The sequence below is a fragment of the Lagenorhynchus albirostris genome, chromosome 17, assembly GCF_949774975.1.
Source record: "Lagenorhynchus albirostris chromosome 17, mLagAlb1.1, whole genome shotgun sequence".
NCBI lineage: Eukaryota > Metazoa > Chordata > Mammalia > Artiodactyla > Delphinidae > Lagenorhynchus > Lagenorhynchus albirostris.
The window spans coordinates 76,625,843-76,645,693 of NC_083111.1; positions in this window are offsets into that span (position 1 = coordinate 76,625,843).

The window sequence follows — 19,851 nt, forward strand, 5'->3', positions numbered from 1 at the left end:
AGTCTAGATAAAGAGACACATCTTGGGTGTGACATCTGTAAAATGGAGTATTTAAGTGTCTAAGTGTAAAGTGTCTAAGCAAGTTCATAGGAAACCCACAAAAATTTTAAGAGAATTATATAAGTGAAGGTGCCGTAAGTCCTGACTAAAAAGGACTGGGACTAGTTTATTTTTAAAAGAACTCTCAGTCTCCAACTTTTCTTAAGGAGGAATCAGGCTGAAAATTTTGCTCAATAGCATATTTCCAGTGTCTCCTTCAGAAGTGAACATGGAGGACAAGGGAGAAGGAAAGACATTCCAGAGTGTGGAGTCCTGGATCTTCAGGAACACACCAGAAAGACACTCAGGAAGCATAATTAAAACCCAGTCACATAATTTTCCACCCCTGATATAGGGAACTTTATAACATTTGCTGATACGGATTTTGAATTTTCTGCGGACTATGGTCTGCTGTGCCCCTGTTCTCTTTTTTGAAGGGAAATGATAATTGCAGTTACCCCATCTCTGCCTCACCATTTTATCTTGAGTGTGTAGGGGGAGAAAACTTTATTTTCAGTTCCTCATTTTGTGGAGCTGTATCTGGTCTGAGGTAAACCAAAAGACCCTGGAATTTGAGAGCAAATTCCGATGAATGGTGTGGCTGTAAGACCTTTTATTAAGACCTCTGAAAGTATTAAGGAAGCGTTTAGTCAACCTGCTCGGCTAGAAAAAACTACATCTCAATGGCATGACTGAATTAGACTTAGAGATCTTGGGATGAAATTTTAATGTTTTGGGTTTTATTTTTGTTGGTTTTCCTGACAAGTAGGATTTAAGAGAGAGGAATTAAAATTTTAAAAAGTGATGTTGATGTGGAAGTGAGGGTCAAAGTCACAGATGGAATACTTAGGAAGGAGGAAGCCCCCTTATCTTCTGACCTAGACTGTGGGGTCAAGGAAGGGTGGAAATAGTAAAGACAGGAGATAGATGAGAAGGAAAAAGTGAACCTGCCTCTTGTATCAATATTTATCCTCCAAAGGAGAGAAAGTATCCTCATCTAAGCAGCATGGCAGTGGCCGCTGGTGACATGAGGGCAGGCTGACTTGGGAAAGAGTTCATGAGGAATAGCTAAAAGATCACATGTTTACTGGAGGATTTGTCTCAAGATGAAACTCAGATGTTAGTAGATGAGCCACCAACCCATTTAGGTTAGTTTCTCCTGCAGGAATGAACATAGAAGGAACAGAAAGAAATAACAGAGAGGGGAAATTGCATGGCAGGAAGTGATTTTCACATATGCAGAATTTGGTCTGTGTTTTTTCACTTATTTTATCTTTGAGAATTTATTTTTCTTTCAAAGAAAAAGAAAAAAAACTTTCTTAAATGTAATGCAGAAAGTAAAGAAATAAACAAACCCCATTCTGGCAGGTTGATTTGAGGATTAAACTCAATAATGTATAAGAAATCACCTAGAACAACTCTTGGCACGTAGTAAATACATAGTGAATGTTAGGGAGCTAATTTCTTTTCTTCTGTCTCCTTTTTTTCTTTGTTCTACCTCTACCTTCTCCCCATTTCCTGTCCTCCCTTCCTTCCTTCCTTCCCTCCCTCCCACATTCTTTTCTCTAAGATGGTTTTTTTCTTCTCCTCCTGTATCTATACTCAAAAATATTTATACTGTTGCTCTATTTTTCAATATTTTGATGGTCTGTACCATAGTTACATTTTTTAAAACTTTATGTTATCAACATTACTATGCAAACTTCCCTTCTCTCTCTGCACCATTTGACTTTTTTTCTGCTAACATTAAGTTATTAAATCAGAGTATCTGTGCATGTAGAAATGGTTTCTAAAGAAATGATATTTCACTTGAATGAAGTATCAGAAGAAGGAAGGTGAATTACAAGCGGACTTAAATTTTTTATTCTTACATATTTTAATCACTGACCCCCTTTTTCAAGACCATTTTTAATTCTTCATTTTATTCAAATCGAATCATTCTCCAAATTTTAGCACCACAAATTGGGTTGAAAGTTTCAGTGACTAATCAGGAAAGTCAGATCACTGTTTTGTACTGGAAAACAAAAACAATTTTAATCAGATTGCTAAGAGATGTTATTAGGGGAGAGGATCTTGTGTAGGATGAGATTTATGTTATCAACCATACTGCAGTCTGAGTTCTTTCAGTGAAGATAAATGAATAACTTCATCATCTCAGTGTGTAGTCTCTCTAACCGATACACTGTCTGCTCTCTGATTTGTGATGATTTTACACAGGAAGAACTAACTGAGATATACCATGGCTGTCAAATTCTGGTATTCCTGTGGGCTTTCTGAACAGAGAATTGTGCCACTTTCATTATTTTTGTGTTATAGATAATGGATAATAAACCAGCTTAAGATACCCAAAGGAGAGTTTCTTGGACCCTAGAAAAGTCTTCAAACACACTATATACACATTAAACTTCTCTTGCCCTCGAAGATATCTTTGAATCAAATAAAAATTGCTTTACTTTCAAAATCAAGAATCAATTTTCCAGAGTTCCCTAGTTGAAAAGGAGACTTTTATCTGTGGTCCCATCTGATTCTTGAGGAATATGATTCTCTATTTTTCAAAGTTTTGTTGGGAGTTCTCAAGGATTCACTTGGGGGTCATTTTATAACCCAGATTGTCTCCCACTGCCCTTCTTTCTTCCTCATTTCAGATTCTCTTTGTCTCTGAGTGAATGTACCCCCATCTACCCTTTGGGGTTTCTTTAGTTCAAAATCTCGCTTCACAGTAGGATATGATATCTCTATCTGTCTCTCCACCTGTCTTATAGGAAGGAAAGTATTTACTTGATCATTCACTCATTTTGCTTGTACACAGTTAATTCATGCATACACTAATTAAATGAATGACTTTTTTTTAGTACCTACTGAATTTAAGACACTGTTCTTGGCCTCTTGGGTTTCTATATAAATAAAATATAGCCCTTATAGCACCTTTTCTCCTGTAACTCACAAGCTTTTGGAGTCTTTACCTCTTCGTGTTGCACATTTATTATCATTAAAAAAGAAAGAGGGAAAAGGGCAATATATATAAAAATATGGCAAACTTGAGGAAGCTATACAAACTTAAGAAATCATATACAAGCATACCTCAGAGATATTGCAGTTTTGGTTCCAGACCACCACAATAAAGCAAATATTACAATAAAGTGAGTCACACAAATTATTTGGTTTCCCAGTGCAAATAAAAGTTATGTTTACACTACACTATAATCTATTAAAGTGTGCAATAGCATTATGTCTAAAAAAAATGTACATACCTTAATTAAAAATATTTTACTGCCGAAAAATGCTGACCATCATTTGAGCCTTTAGTGAATGGTTAGTAGTAACATTAGAGATTGCTGATCACAGATCACCATACCAAATACAATAATAAAGAAAAAATCTGAAATATTGGGAGAATTACCAAAATGTGACACAGAGACACAAAGTGAGCAAATGCTGTTGAAAAAAATGGCTTCAACAGATTTGCTCCACACAAGGGTGCCGCAAAACTTCAATTTGTGAAAAATGCATTATCTGAAAAGTGCAATAAAGCAAAGTGTGATTAAATAAGGTAGGTCTGTAAAAGACTAAGTCCAGGGGTTTTGTTTTATAGTTTCTGACTCCCTTTCCTGGAAAGTTTCTGAAATCTCTGTTATCTGTATTCCACTCCCCATTATACATTAATTTTGATTTCATCCAGTAGGTCTCTCTTGACCTCGGACTTAATCCTCCTCACAAATTCATGCCGACACCTACCTCTTAGACAATTTCATGTCACCAGTTGCGGATAGAATGGAATTATTATTTGTAATTAGTGGACCATGTAGGCTTGTTTTATGCTTATCCTATATATTGAAAAAGGAGTTTTATAAGGAAGTGGGGTATTTCTTCAAAAAGCAAATCTGGGGACTTCCCTGGTGGAGGAGTGGTTAAAAATCCGCCTGCCAATGTAGGGGACATGGCTTCGAGCCCTGGTCCGGGAAGATCCCACATGCCGCGGAGCAACTAAGCCCGTGCGCCACAACTACTGAGCCTGCGCTCTAGAGCCTGTGAGCCACAACTACTGAGCCCATGTGCCACAACTACTGAAGCCTGCGCACCTAGAGCCCATGCTCCACAACAAGGGAAGCCACCGCAATGAGGAGCCCGCACACCTCAACGAAGAGTAGCCCCCGCTCACCACAACTAGAGAAAGCCTACACACAGCAATGAAGACCCAATGCAGCCAAAAATAAATAAATTTAAAAAAAAAGCAAATCTGATAATTCATCCATCTAAAGAACATGTCACTGATGACCAAGTCACAAGTGATCAGCTTTCTGCAAATACAAAAATTACAAATGTATTATAAAAATTAAAATCATAAAGTTTGTAGCAATTGAATGGGGGTGATTTTGCTAACTGAAAATTTTTGCACAGATTTAGTTGAGTAGATTTCATTTTGTTTTTATTGAAATATTTAAAAAATATTTAATTGGCAGAAGTTGAGGCCATTAAGTGGTTATCTTTTTATAAGTGCCCTAATTTTGAGAAAACCATACTTCATTACCAGAACCCAAAACTGAGCATTTAATATACAGTTGTTCAGTTCATGTCAATCCCTTTTGAATCCTTCAAAAAATAATTGCAATTTCTGTCAATACTTTTAAAGAGTTTTTTCACTGATATATAAAGTTGATGTTTGTTTATTAAGCTTAGATTTAGAAAATTATGACATTGCTATTATTTCTTGCTTTATGCCTATGATTTTAAAAATACATTTAATCATTCCATTACAATGTCATTATGTGGTTAATGCCTGACCCATTCATGAAGTCATTCTGGCAGTTCATTCTGGACATCCTTTCTTCCTGCTGTATTACAGTGTGTTACGTCATATATTGGATCGTTCAGTAAATTGCTACCAAACTGATGTATCCCAATTGTTCCTTGTTAGATACCAAAATTTCAGAAATTTATTACTCTTTGGAGTACTTAGGTTACTTTCAATTATTTTTAAGTATTTTCTTTTCCTTTAAAATTCAAATTTTTTTAGTAGACTTTCACCAGTTTCACAGAAGTCATATTAAACTTAATTTTGTCAGTTTGTCATTATTTTTATATTTCAAGTACCCTTCAGTGACAGGATTGCTTCAGTCTCTGTGAATGCTCCCAAATTCTTTAAATGTTAAATACTGCTAATCTTTAGGTGATTTTTACTATTGATTCATCAATGACTCAATTCTGCATCAAGTTTAATCCTGGATTCTTAGCTATTAGTAACTAAAATATTAATATTCCATATTTTTTCAGAACTCTCCCCAAACATCATATTTATGGTGAAAGTATTTCAGATATAAGATTTTATTCTCATCCTGATACTTTGGTTACTGATTAAATATACTTTTCTAAATATTACATATTCTGTAAAAAAAAAAAAAAAAAAGAAAAGATAAAGTACAAACTTATGACTCTTGTCTTGGAAGAGATCATTCATTGTTTAAACTTCTTATGTGAAGACAAACTAAAAATAAACCAAGAACTTTCCCCAAACAAAACCAATCAAAATTTGCTAAAGTCATCCTGATCAGTAATAATTTCTTTTAAACTTCATAAGTATTTAACATTTTTTTAACATCTTTATTGGAGTATAATTGCTTTACAATGTTGTGTTAGTTTCTGCTGTATAACAAAGTGAATCAGCCATACAGTACACATGTACCCCACATCTCTTCCCTCTTGCATCTCCCTCCCTCCCACCCTCCCTATCCCACCCCTCTAGGTGGTCACAAAGCACCGAGCTGAGCTCCCTGTGCTATGCGGCTGCTTCCCACTAGCTATCTGTTTTACATTAGGTAGCGTATATGTTAGTGCTACTCTTTCACTTGCTCTCTTGCTCACTCAGGCCGGGGGGAGGGAGGAGTATGGTAGTCATAATTGAAATGCAGGGCGAGCCTGCAGCGGCAGAGGCCGACATGACTTTGCATCAGCCTGAGGTGCGCCGTGCATTCTCCCGGGGAAGTTGTCCCTGGATCATGGGACCCTGGCAGTGGCGGGCTGCACAGGCTCCCAGGGGAGTGTGGATAGTGTCCTGTGCTCGCACACAGGCTTCTTGGTGGCAGCGGCAGCAGCGTTAGCGGTTCATGCCCGTCTCTGGGGTGCGAGCTGATAGCTGCTGCTTGCGCCCATCTCTGGAGCTCGTTTAGGTGGTGCTCTGCCTTTTGTGGGTGCGCTGGGAAGGAATCCCCTCTCCCTGCGCACCCCGACACAATGGTCTCTTGCCTCTTCGGACGCTCCAGACTTTTTCCCGGACTCCCGGCCAGCCGTGGCGCACTAACCCTCTTTAGGCTGTGTTCACGCAGCCAACCCCAGTCCTCTCCCGGCATCTGACCTTCGAAGCCCGAGCCTCAGCTCCCAGCACCCGCGTCCGCCCCGGCGGGTGAGCAGACAAGCCTCTCGGGCTGCTGAGTGCTGGTCGGCCCTAATCCTCTGTGCGGGGATCTCTCCGCTTTGCCCTCCACACCCCTGTTGCTGTGCTCTCCTCCGTGGCTCCAAAGCTTCCCCCCCTGCCCAACCCCCGTCTCCACCAGTGAAGGGCTTCCTAGTGTGTGGAAACCTTTCCTCCTTCACAGCTCTCTCCCACTGGTGCAGGTCCAGTCCCTATTCTTTTGTCTCTGTTTTTCCTTTTTTATTTTGCCCTACCTAGGTCCGTGGGCAGTTTCCTGCCTTTTGGGAAGTCTGAGGTCTTCTGCCAGCGTTCAGTAGGTGTTGTGTAGGAGTTGTTCCACGTGTAGATGTATTTTTGATGTATTTATGGGGAGGAAGGTGATCTCCACATCTTAGTCCTCCGCCATCTTGAAGGTCTCCATAAGTATTTAACATTAATAAATGTTTGATAAATCAATAATTTGATAAAATAAATAAATGGTCATTGAACAAATGACCATAATTGCCATTTAGACAATTGATTTTTGGTGAAGTGAACCATAGCCTGTGCAAAATGGCGGTACTGCTGTTGCGTGCACTTGCGGTCTCAGGTGGTTTTCTCTACTTCCTTTCTTCGTTCATTTCTTTCCCACCCTTCTCTTTCTAACCTCCTTATTCAGTATTGGTTAAAATGAAGATAGTTTTCCCTCTTTACTAATACTCCCACATATATAGAGCTTACTTAAAATGCTACTGTGATGTATTATAAAGCTAAGAGGAAAGTTCATTAATCATCAATTATCATAAAACTTAGAACTGAAAAGAATTCTGTTAAGTCACTTGGTCCAGCTTTTCGCCCACGAACAGGAAACATGAACACTCAGACATACACACATGCAAAAATCAACATACATCTGAACCACGGAGGCATAAGGAAGTTATATAACCTTCCCAAGTTCGTAAAACTATAAAGCAAAGCCCCCATTTGTTTAAGTAACCCCATTAAAGACAGTAGGAAAAATCAGATTGAAAACTATAACTATAATCATGTAACAAAGAAGATAAATGGATAAACAAAGATTGTATTAATACAGTAAAATTTTGAGTGAACGTTTTGGTCCTTGCTATGGGTTTTGAATATTCTATAATTTCATTATAAATTTACAAAGAATAAAGTGTAAACAATTAACTAGGTGAAAGAAATCCTATAATTCTTTAAGGCATACATTCAAATGCAACTTCCTCTCAGCAAGTTACAGAAAAGAATTGTTGGGGATACATTTATGACAAGGATCAGATGAGTGGAGGAGTCTAGTCTCCCATTGTCCCTGGAAGGTGTGCTTGGGCCAAGTTGATCTGCTGAACATTCTGTATGAGTTTTCTTTCTTTAAGGGGTAATGACCCCCAACTTCCCACAACACACCAACACTCCTTACAAGCAAATGTGAGAGCACCTTTATCAGTGAAGGCACACCCAAAGTATGGGAAGCTAAACAGTCTGGCTATAGGAATTGCCTGTGGATACCTGATGCCCTGTGTCTGGAAGTCTTGAGACCAGTGGGATTTTACATAATGGTGAAGAAGACACCCATGCTAAGGGAAACTGCCTGAGCACAGTGCCCTGCCTGAGAGAGTGAGGGGGGGTTATCCAAGTAATCAAGGGTAAGCACCAGGGCCATTATTGGAAATTCCTACTCCTTGCATCACAGGGAATTGCAATTATGAGAGGAGTGACACAAATAGAAAAAAGACACACTGAAATTTATTCATTCTAGTAGTGCCTTAATGAAACCATTGGGTAGTTCCCATAGCCAAGTCCCCTGCTTTGACAACATATATACGGTATAGACTTAGCACTGCAAATCTCCAGCACTAGTTTGTAAATTCAGAATAAGAACTATGCCTGTGTTTTATTGTCAGTGCCTAGTATATTAGCGAGAACACAGTGAGTCCTTATTGCTTGTTGAAGAAATGCCATTAGGTTCTGCTTTACTCTTTGGCCATTTCTTAACTTCTGCAGTTTAATATAAATATAACTCAAATTGCATCAGCCAAAATTTTCCATAGCTAGTTTTTTCAGACTTGTGTTTTCCAGTCTTACTACATTAATATAATTCAGACTCTATTACATTATATAACTAATTATGTTTAGATGATGAATGTGACGGTACCTTTGGACTGCTTCTCATCTAAAAGTAGTCCATTCTCCTAACAGGGAGTTCTACATAAATAATGTCTTTTTAATGCCAGATAAAATACATATTTATGAAATTACTGGTGTAGAAAAATTTTCAAGCTTTCTTCTAATAATATAAAATTAGATACTAAAAGCCCCTTATTTAAGACCCATGGTTACAGATAACAGCCCATTCAGTGATCGAGGCCCATAGCTTTCAGAAATTTAATTAAAAATAGTGGACATAACTGGTTCCAACTCCTACCTCCATATTTTTAAATATGAGTTAATTAAATCACTAGGTCATCTTGGGAATTACATCATTTAAAAAACAGCATTAAACTTGTCATCTACAAGCTTTTCCCCAAGCTCAGCTAATGTCTTCAGAAGTACAAAGCTTTGTATGAGTTACTGGTAAATTAGCTGAAAACAATCTGTAGGACACAGGAAGATTATACCATGACTCTTCTTGTGATCTTCGACCACAGCTACACTTGCAAGAGAAAGTAAATAATGAGGAAATTGTACAGGTGTTTCAAAAGCATATTGCAAATCCCTTCATAGATTAATTGAAAGGACAGTGATCCTTGGATTAGGGAATAAATTCACTCTCCTGATTCTGCCACTAATACAAAATAATTTTTCCTGTTTGGATCTGAGTTTCTTTTCCCCAGGGGTAGTTATGAATTAAGTTAGTTCCCAATCTTTTCCTCATTTAAAAATTATAAGAATATATATTTATTTCTGTGTGTTCAAAGTCAGTGTTCTGAAGCCCCTATGTGCCAATCAAACTGCATTAACTAATAGCTTCTGTGGCTTTATGATGAACATTTATGCATTTTACCTTAGAGTTGTTCAGTATATGCAAAAAAGCACATTATTAAGTGTGACAGCCATAAATTGAGAACCACTTAACTAAATGATCTGCAAAGACATCCATAACTTTGTTATTATAGCTGTAAAATAGGGGTAATGCATATGTCATTAGTTTTTTTTTTTTTATAAATTAACTTAAATAAATCTTGCAAAAATACATGAGATAATAAAGTAGTGTATGCCATCATGCACTTGAGATTATTCTAGGTGGTGTGGCCAAGACGGCAGAGTAGAAAGAACCTGAGCTCACCTTGTCCCATGGGCACACCAAAATTATAACTTTTTACAGAGCAATTATCTATGAGTGACCTGAAGACCAGCCAAAAAAAAAAAAAAAATCTAAAATCATCTATATTCACAATAAGTAGTTAAGGGGCACACAAAGCAAAAATATATAAAATATGATATCAAAGACATTAACATTTTTGAACCAGGGAGCAAAAATGTAGCATTGTTAGAATGCTTTCAAATTGGAGATATTATCATTATTCATAATTAATCATTAATTACATTTTCAAATTAAGAGATTATCAACTTGAAATTACATACACACATATTTACGTATGAACCTCATGGTAACTACAAACCAAAAACCTATAATAGATACATGCACATAAAAAGAGAAAGAACTAAGAACTCCAAACATACACAACAATAAAGAGAGTTATCAAATAACAGGGGAAGAGAGCAAAAGAAGAAGAAAAGGACAGAAAAGAACTACAAAATAGCCAGAAAACAATTACAAAATTTCAATAAGTACAAACATATCAATAATTACTTGAAATGTAAATGGATTAAATGTTCCAGTCAAAAGACACTGAGTGACTTAATGGAAAAACAAACAAATAAAAACAACAACAAACAACCAAAACCCATATATATGCTGCCTGCAGAGACTCACATCAGATCTAAAGACACAAACAGACTGAAATTGCTGGAATGGAAAAAGGTATTCCATGCAAATGGAAATAAAAAGAAATACTTATATCAGACAAAATAGACTTTCAAACAAACTGTTAATAAGAAATAAAAAGGGCATTACATAACAATAAAGAGATCAATCCAGTAAGAAGATATAACAATTGTAAAAATATAAACACCCAACATAGGAGCACCTAAATACATAAGCAAAAATTAGCAAACATAAAGGGAGAGATTGTCAGTAACATAGTAATATTAGGGGATTTTAACACCACACTTACATCAATTTGCGCATCATCCAAACATAATATCATTAAGAAACATTTGCCTTAAACAGCACATTAGACCAGATGTATGTATGTATGTGTGTGTGTGTGTGTGTGTGTGTGTGTGTATGCCAATCAAAGAGGAAATAAAAAAATAATAATTGGAGACAAATGAAAACACAATGATCAAAGACCTATGGGATACAGCAAAAGCAGTGCTTAGAGGGAACTTTATAGTGATACAAGCCTACCTCAGGAAATAAGAAAAATCACAAATAAACCGTAAATCTAACCTTACACCTAAAGGAGCTGAAGAAAAAACAAAGCCCAAGATTAGTAGAAAGAAGTAATAAAGATTAGAGCAGAAAAAAAATGAAAAAGAGACTAAAAGAAAAGGTCAATGAAACTAAGAGCCAGTTCTTTGAAAAGGTAAATAAAATTGATAAATCTTTAACCAGACTCATCAAGAAAGAATGAGAGAGGACCCAAATCAATAAAATCAGAAATGAAAGAAAAGTTAGAACTGACATCACAGAAATACAAAAGATCATGAGATTACTACAGATGATACATCAATAAAGTGAACAATCTAGAAGAAATGGATAAATTCCCCAAAATGAAAAAAAAAAAAAAAATTCCCCAAAATGTGCAATCTCTCAAGACAAAATCAGAATTAGGAAGAAATAGAAAACATTAAGCGACCGATTATCAGTAATGAAGTTGAATCAGTAGAAACAAACAAACAAAAACAAAAAACGACTAACAAAAGTCCAGGACTAGATGGCTTCAGAGGTGAATTCTATCGAACATTTAAAAAAGAGTTAACACCTATCCTTTGCAAACTATTCTAAAAAATAGAAGAGGAATGGACACTCTGAACTCATTTTATGAGGCCAGAATCACTGTGATACCCAACTGGCCAAAGACACCACGAAAAGAGAAAAGTACAGGCCAATATCACTAATGAACATAGATGTGAAAATTTTCAACAAGATACTAGCAAACTGAATTCAACAATACATTAAAAGCATCATACACAAAGATCAAGTGAGATTTATGGCAGGGTGCAAGGCTGGTTCAACATCCACAAATCAATCAATGCAATATACCACATTAACAAACCAAAGAATAAAAATCATATGCTCAGCTCAGTAGATGCAGAAAAGACTTTTGTTAAAAGTTAACATTCATTTATGATAAAAACTCTCAACATAGTGGGTATAGAAAGAACATACCTCAACATAATAAAGGCCACATATGGCAGAACTACAGCCAGCATCCTACTTGACAATGAAAAGCTGAAAGCATTTCCTCTAAAATTGGGAACAAGACAGGTATGCCTGCTCTTGCCACTTTGATTCAACGTAGTATTGTAAGTCCTAGACACAGCAATCAGACAAGAATAAGATGTAAAAGGAGTCCAAACTGGAGAGGAAGATGTAAAACTGTCACTGTTTGCAAATGACATGATACTACATATAGAAAATCCTAAAGACAGCACAAAAAACTATTAGAACAAATAATTCAATAAAGTTGTAGGATACAAAATTAATATACAGAAATCCATTGTATTTGTATACACTAACAAATTATTAGAAATATAAATTAAGAAAACAATTCCATTTACAATTGCATTAAAAAGAACAAAATATCTAGGAATAAATCTTACCAAGAAGGTAAAAGACTTGTGCTTGGAAAACTATATAAGGTATTGATAAAAGAAATTGAAGACAACACAAACAAATGGAAAGACATACTGTAATCATGAATTGGAACAATTAGTATCGTTAAAGTGTTCATACAACCCAAGGCAATCTACAGATTCAGTGTAATCCCTATCAAAATACCAATGGCATTTTCACATTGATTCTAAAATTTGTATGGAAACACAAAAGACCCCAAATATCCAAAACAATTTTGAGAAAGAAGAACAAAGCTGGGGGTAAAATGTTCCTTGATTTCAAACTGTACTACAAAGCTATGTTAATCAAAGCACTATGGTACTGGCACAAAAACTGACACATAGGTCAGTGGAACAGAATAGACAGCCCAGAGATACACCCACACTTGCATGGTCAATTAATCTACAACAAAGGAGGCGAGTATATACAATAAGAAAAGGACAGCCTCTTCCGTAAATGGTGTTGGGAAAACTGGATAGCTACATGCAGAATAATCAAACTGAACTGCTTTCTCACACCATATACAAAAATAAACTTGAAATGTAAGAACTGAAATCATGTAACTCCTAGAAGAAAACATTGGCAATATGGTCTTTGACATTGATCTTAGCAATATTTTTTTGTATCTCTCCTCAGGCAAGGGAAACAAAAACTAAAATAAATAAATGGGACTATATCAAATGAAAAAGCTTTTGCACACTGAAGGAAACTATCAACAAAATGAAAATGCTGCCTAATGAATAGGAGAAGATATTTACAAATGATACATCTAATAAGCGGTTAATATCCAAAATATACAAATAACTCATATAACTTAACACACACAAAAAAACCCAGACAACTCAATTAAAAAATTGGGAGAAGACCTGAGTAGACATTTTTCCAAAGAATACATACAGATGGAAACAGACACAAAAAAGATGCTCAACAGCACTAATCATCAGGGAAATGCAAACCAAAACCACAGTGAGATGCCACCTCACACCCGTCAGCATAGCAATCATCAAAAAGACAACAAATAGCAAGTGTTGGTGGGGACGTGAAGAAAAGGGAGCCCTCGTGCACTATTGGTGCAATTGGAAATTGGTGCAGAAAACAGTGTGGAGATTCCTTAAAAAATTAAAAATAGAACTGCCATATGGTTCAGCAATTGTAAATCTGGGTATTTACCTGAAGAAATCAAAAACACTAATTCAAAAAGATATATGCACCCCAGTGTTCATTGTAGCATTATTGTCATTAGCCAAGATATGGAACAACCTAAGTGTCCATCAATAGATAAATGGATAAAGATGATGTGCTGTATATATACAATGAAATATTACTCAGCTGTGAGAAAAATGAAACCTTGCAATTTGCAACAACATGGATAGATCTATAGGGAATTATGCGAAGTGAAATAAGTCAGACAAAGACAAATACTGCATGATTTCACTTTTTGGCATATAAAAAAACAAATGACCAAAACAAATGAAAACAGACTGAGATACAGAGAGTAAACAGGTGGTTGCCAGAGGTAGGGGTGTGAAGAGGATAGGTGAAATAGGTGTAGAGGATTAAGAGATAAAAACCTTCAGTTACATAATATATTAGTCATGGGGATGTAATATACAACACATGGAATATGGTCAATAATACTGTAATAGCTTTTTATGGGGACAGATGGTTACTAGACTTATTATGGTGATCATATCATAATGTGTGCAATTGTCAAATTATTATATAGTACACCTAAAACTAATATAATATTGTATGTATTTTTATGTTTTAATAAAAATTTAAATAAATTGAAAAATTAAAAAAATTTAAAAAGCTTATTCTAAAACCTCAAATAATTTTTTTCTGAATAATTTGGAGAAATTACTATCCAGATGCTTGCATATATGTGACATTCATTTGATCTGACTGATTCATTCTTTTATTAATTCATTGATTCACTCATTCAGCCATACACTAATTCACTAATGCAATAAGCAATGACATTGTTCATGACACTGTGTTATATTATGGACACAGCAATGAAAGAGGCACTAGATAATAGAGTAATGGAGGAGACACAGGACAATAAGTGGAGAGAGTATTTTAAGAATGTGAGAAATAATATTGTACTGTCAGCAGAGATGCTATGGAAGGGTCAAAGAGGTTGCCCCCAGTGTCTGGGAAGGGACAGGAGGATTCTGGGAAGATGTGACAGCTAAGAGAATTTTGAGAAATGAATAGGCATCGGCCAAAAGAAGAAAGGTGGTTTACTTCATCTCTTCAGCTCAATTAGACAGTGCTCACTTGTGATTATGTTTTCTTACAGTTTTAACAATCCTGAAAAAAAAAAAGTCTCATGGATTTTCTTGATGAACTGACTCATTGGTTGTCTGAAATATCTCATTCGAGTCTTTAATTATGGGAAAGACACAGCTTGAGTGAAAGAAGATAAAATTTATGTTGATTTATGATGGGGACAAAAAGCGTATATGTAAATTCCTCCAAATCTACATTTCATATTGTTCCATTGTTTTAATATATGTTGAATGATTCACTCCACCTCAGTATCCTATATTCTACCTTCATAATATTTATTGAGATTTTACAACATGCCAATTGGTATTCTTCCATAAAGATGGTATGGAGATAGCAAATTAGCGAAAGGGGAAATAATATTAGTGTCAAAAATAATAATGTAAATCATAATTGCTACTATGTGTCATTTAATTTACATTATCTCATTTGATTTTTTTTTTGATTTTTTTTGAAAAAGTATTTTATTTACAAAATTTTGCATGTGTGAAGTTAAGTTCAATATCACCCAGCTTTAAATATCCAAATTGAGAGATGAACTCAGGGATTTTGTCTTCATATTTCAAGAAATAGCTGTAAACTATAGGGGCTAGAGAAGACTTCATGGATGAAATCAAACTTCAAAGACTCAGGACCAGTTGTCTGGGATTTTAATGGGGAAATTTGAGAAGAACTAGACTTTCACAAAAGGGGAATTATCTGTGCAATGTGAGTCAGTATTAGAAATGCATGTTTTATATCCAGGGGAGAATGAGTTACACTGTTTGACTTGAACAGCTATATCAGCTAGACAAGTGACAATCCAAAAAACGTAGGCTGCAAAAACCCTCAAATAACAGACTAAGGACTGCACTCTATCCTGTAGGCAAAAGGAAGCCATGGAAAATATTTCCCTTCATTATTCTGCCTCGAGCAAGCCCTGGGCATGGGCAAAGAAGTGAAACTTGTGACGAGAGTTCCAATTTTTCAACTTTGAGCTCCTTTCTACTCACTACCTTTAGGTTCTCTTGGCTTTTTTTTTTTTTTTTTCTGTATTTCTGTGAGCTGAATGCTCGGAATTTTTGAATAGATGCTGGTGCAGGGGTGGGTGTTTAGAGGACTTTCCATGGTTATTGTTGCTATGGTGACTGCCTCCTTGATATTCACTTGTTCCTCACATCTGTTGGTGTTTTGTTTATGACCATTGGAGAGAAGCATCTCTGCATGATGTTAGCAGGAAAGAGGGGCTCTCTAGCTGCACTCAGAGAAAGCGTTATTTGCACGACCCATAGGACAGCATTTCATACTATCTTTTCTTCCTCTTTTCACACAAACTGGGATCTGTCATCAATGGAAGATGTCACAATAAGATAAGATGTCAAGATTTGTGATAAAAGATGGAAATGTAAAGAAAATAGAAAAATGAAAGGAAGAATGACATCTATGTAAAGAATTCCTGATCTGAGTCCATGTGACTTTCTCAGTGGGATATCTGAAGTGAAATCTCTTTTATTCTTCAAAGCTTTTCTAATGTCATTGTTTATTAATGTGCATTTTCTGATATACCGTATATTCAGAGCAAGGTTAGGGGATGTGGAGGGGATCTAGGTCTTGATAATGATAAAATCAGTAAGAAATTAACCAATTCTAATGATGAATCCTCATAGCACAGAGACCTGCCATAAAATTATCTAGTTCAGAAGGGTAGGGTAATCATATCCCACCCAGTTCAAAGACATTAGTTTTGGAGGAACAGATGATAAAGATAGATTCCCAGACAAGAACTTACAGACACTGAAGCTTTTCCATGGAAGATAGGATCCAGTGTAGGAAACTATTCACCAGGATCAAACATACTACTAGAAGTCTTTGCAGATCTTTAGATATGAGACACTTTTGAAACCTAAAAAAGGAGAATCCAGATTTTAAGCAATGAATCTGTGGTATAGTACCAACTTTGTATCCCACTGGAACATGGAATAGAAGCTAGACTCCAGGAAGAAAAATAGGCATGTGAACTGACTACAGGTTTCGGGAATGAGGAAATTGGTCGATGCCTGATACTGAGAAAAGCAATAGGACTTTGTGTTTCCCAGGTACACTGTACTGAAATCCCAAGAATTTTAGTAGCCCCAAACTGCTAGTGGAAAGGTGTGCCCAATATAATACTGAAATTAGGGATGGCAGTTGGGTAAACAAGGGCTAGCAACATCCCACATTTATAACTAAGCCAGACTAGGTGGTAACTCCCCAAGGAACCAAAACTGTATCTTACCGTATGTTTGTACCTCCAGCTTGTATGGCAGTGTCTGATATGCAGTAAAAACATGTCTGAGTGAATAGATAAGGAATACATGAATGATTACCTTGCACTGGACGATAGGATTAGGAGGAAAGAGGGAGGTATTAATGAAGGCGGGGCCATACTCACCAGTGTAAGCAGTAGAAATTAAGGGCTATATTGTCAAGATTAAAGAAGAAATCACTACTTATTTTCTGACAAAATGTTATTTCATAATTATCTGGAAATATTTACAAAGAAATTGCCTATAAGAGAGCTGTTGTAAAAAAGCCCATGTTATAAGAGCATTGTACAGGCTCTGCTCTAGAAAAGTTGGGGTAAACAGGGTAACAAAAGCATGTGGAGATGGACAGGGCCAAGCAGCATGGCAGACATAATCCCCTCAGTGACTCTGAAACCCCATCTGTCTCTTGGTGGCGGAGGAGGGCCTCTATCATATATTGACTAAGAGCACTGGCTCTAGAATCACACTGACTTGGATCAAAGTCCGGCTTTGACACTGAATTGCTTTCTAAGCTTGGGAAAGTAATTTACCCTCTGTATTTCAGCTTACATGGCTCTATAATGGAGACAATATTCGTATAAGATACGTAAGGTTGTTATGAGAATAAAACAACAATACTACCTTAATTTCTTGAATGCTTACTAAGCGCTAGGTATGTACTGTCTTTTAAAAAACTTTTTGTATCTCTTCTGTTCCTCAAAACAAAATTTTGAGGTAGTCTGTTATTATCCATCCAAAGATAGGCACAGAAAGATTCATCCAAAGCCCCATAGTGAGCAAGTGGTGTAAATGGGATGCAGACCCCAGTAACGGGGCTACAGGGACCATTATCTTAACTGCTTCTCCTTTTTTTCTCTCTGAAAATTTAGTACATGTAAAGTGGTGAGTAAGTGTACAGTCAGTGTCAACTATTAATATTTCTATAATTTTTGCTGTACTATTGGTGATCAACTGTGATCTAGAAATAATAAAGTTAAATGATAATGATGCTGCTAGTACTGCTACTACTACTAAAAATAATAAAGTCTGCTATTATTTGTTTACTCTATACCAGGCCCTGTGCTATGCATTTTACTTGTACTATCTCATTTTATTATTAGTATCTGGTATAGTATAATATCTCATTTAAATAGTAACAATAAAAATGTAAACAATAACACGAATAACAGCAACAACAAGGACTTAGCTAATACTTCTATTATAGTATTTTGTGTAATATTAGCTCATGTCATTCTCTCAACGACCCCGTAAGTAGGCATTACTACTACCCACAGTTTACAAATGAAAAACAGACACAGAAAGGTTAAGTGACTAGCTGAAGATCACACAGCTGGTAAATGGGTTTTGGACACAGTCAGTGTGGATCAGAGTGCATACTCTTAATCATCATCTAGAATCGAGAAAAATTGAACTCTGGGCAGGCTAATCAACATGTCCCAGGATGCAGCAAGTCAGGGTTTTGCTGAGTCATTTATTGGATGTGTTTAAAACTAGCACCTGCGCTGGGAAAACTGGACAGCTACATGTAAAAGAATGAAATTAGAACACTCCCTAACACCATACATACAAAAATAAACTCAAAATGTTTGAGTTTATAAATGTATAAATGTAAGGCCAGACACTGTCAAACTCTTAGAGGAAAACATAGGCAGAACACTCTGACATAAATCACAGCAAGGTCCTTTTTGACCCACCTCCTAGAGAAATGGAAATAAAAACAAAAATAAACAAATGGAATGCAATGAAAGTTAAAAGCTTTTGCACAGCAAAGGAAACTATAAACAAGATGAAAAGACAACCCTTAGAATGGGGAAAATATTTGCAAATGAAGCAACGGACAAAGGATTAATCTTCAAAATTTACAAGCAGCTCATGCAGCTCAATATCAAAAAAACAAACAACCCAATCCAAAAATGGGCAGAAGACCTAAATAGACATTTCTCCAAAGAAGATATACAGACTGCCAACAAACACATGAAAGAATGCTCAACATCATTAATTAATCATTAGAGAAATGCAAATCAAAACTACAATGAGGTATCATCTCACACCAGTCAGAATGGCCATCATCAAAAGATCTACAAACAATAAGTGCTGGAGAGGGTGTGGAGAAAAGGGAACCCTCCTGCACTGTTGGTGGGAATTTAAATTGATACAGCCACTATGGAGAATGGTATGGAGGTTCCTTCAAAAGCTAAAAATAGAACTACCATATGACCCAACAATCCCAGTACTGGGTATATACCCTGAGAAAACCATAATTCAAAAAGAGTCATGTACCACAAGGTTCATTGCAGCTCTATTTACAATAGCCAGGACATGGAAGCAACCTAAGTGTCCATCGACAGATGAATGGATAAAGAAGATGTGGCACATATATACAATGGGATATTACTCAGCCATAAAAAGAAATGAAATTGAGTTATTTGTAGTGAGGTGGATGGACATAGAGTCTGTCATACAGAGTGAAGTAAGTCAGAAAGAGAAAAACAAATACCGTATGCTAACACATATGTGGAATCTAAAAAAAAAAATTGGTCATGAAGAGCCTAGGGGCAAGACAGGAATAAAGACGCAGACCTACTAGAGAATGGACTTAAGGACACGGGGAGGGGGAAGGGTAAGCTGAGACAAAGTGAGAGAGTGGCATAGACATATACACTACCAAACGTAAAATAGATAGCTAGTGGGAAGCAGCCTCATAGCTGCTCTCATAGGAAAATCAGCTGCTCTCATTGGGAGATCTCATAGGGAGATCAGCTCTGTGCTTTGTGACCACCTAGAGGGGTGGGATAGGGAGGGTGGGAGGGAGGCAGACACAAGAGGGAAGAGATATGGAGACATATGTATATGTATAGCTGATTCACTTTGTTATAAAGCAGAAACTAACACACTATTGTAAAGCAATTATACTCCAATAAAGATGTTAA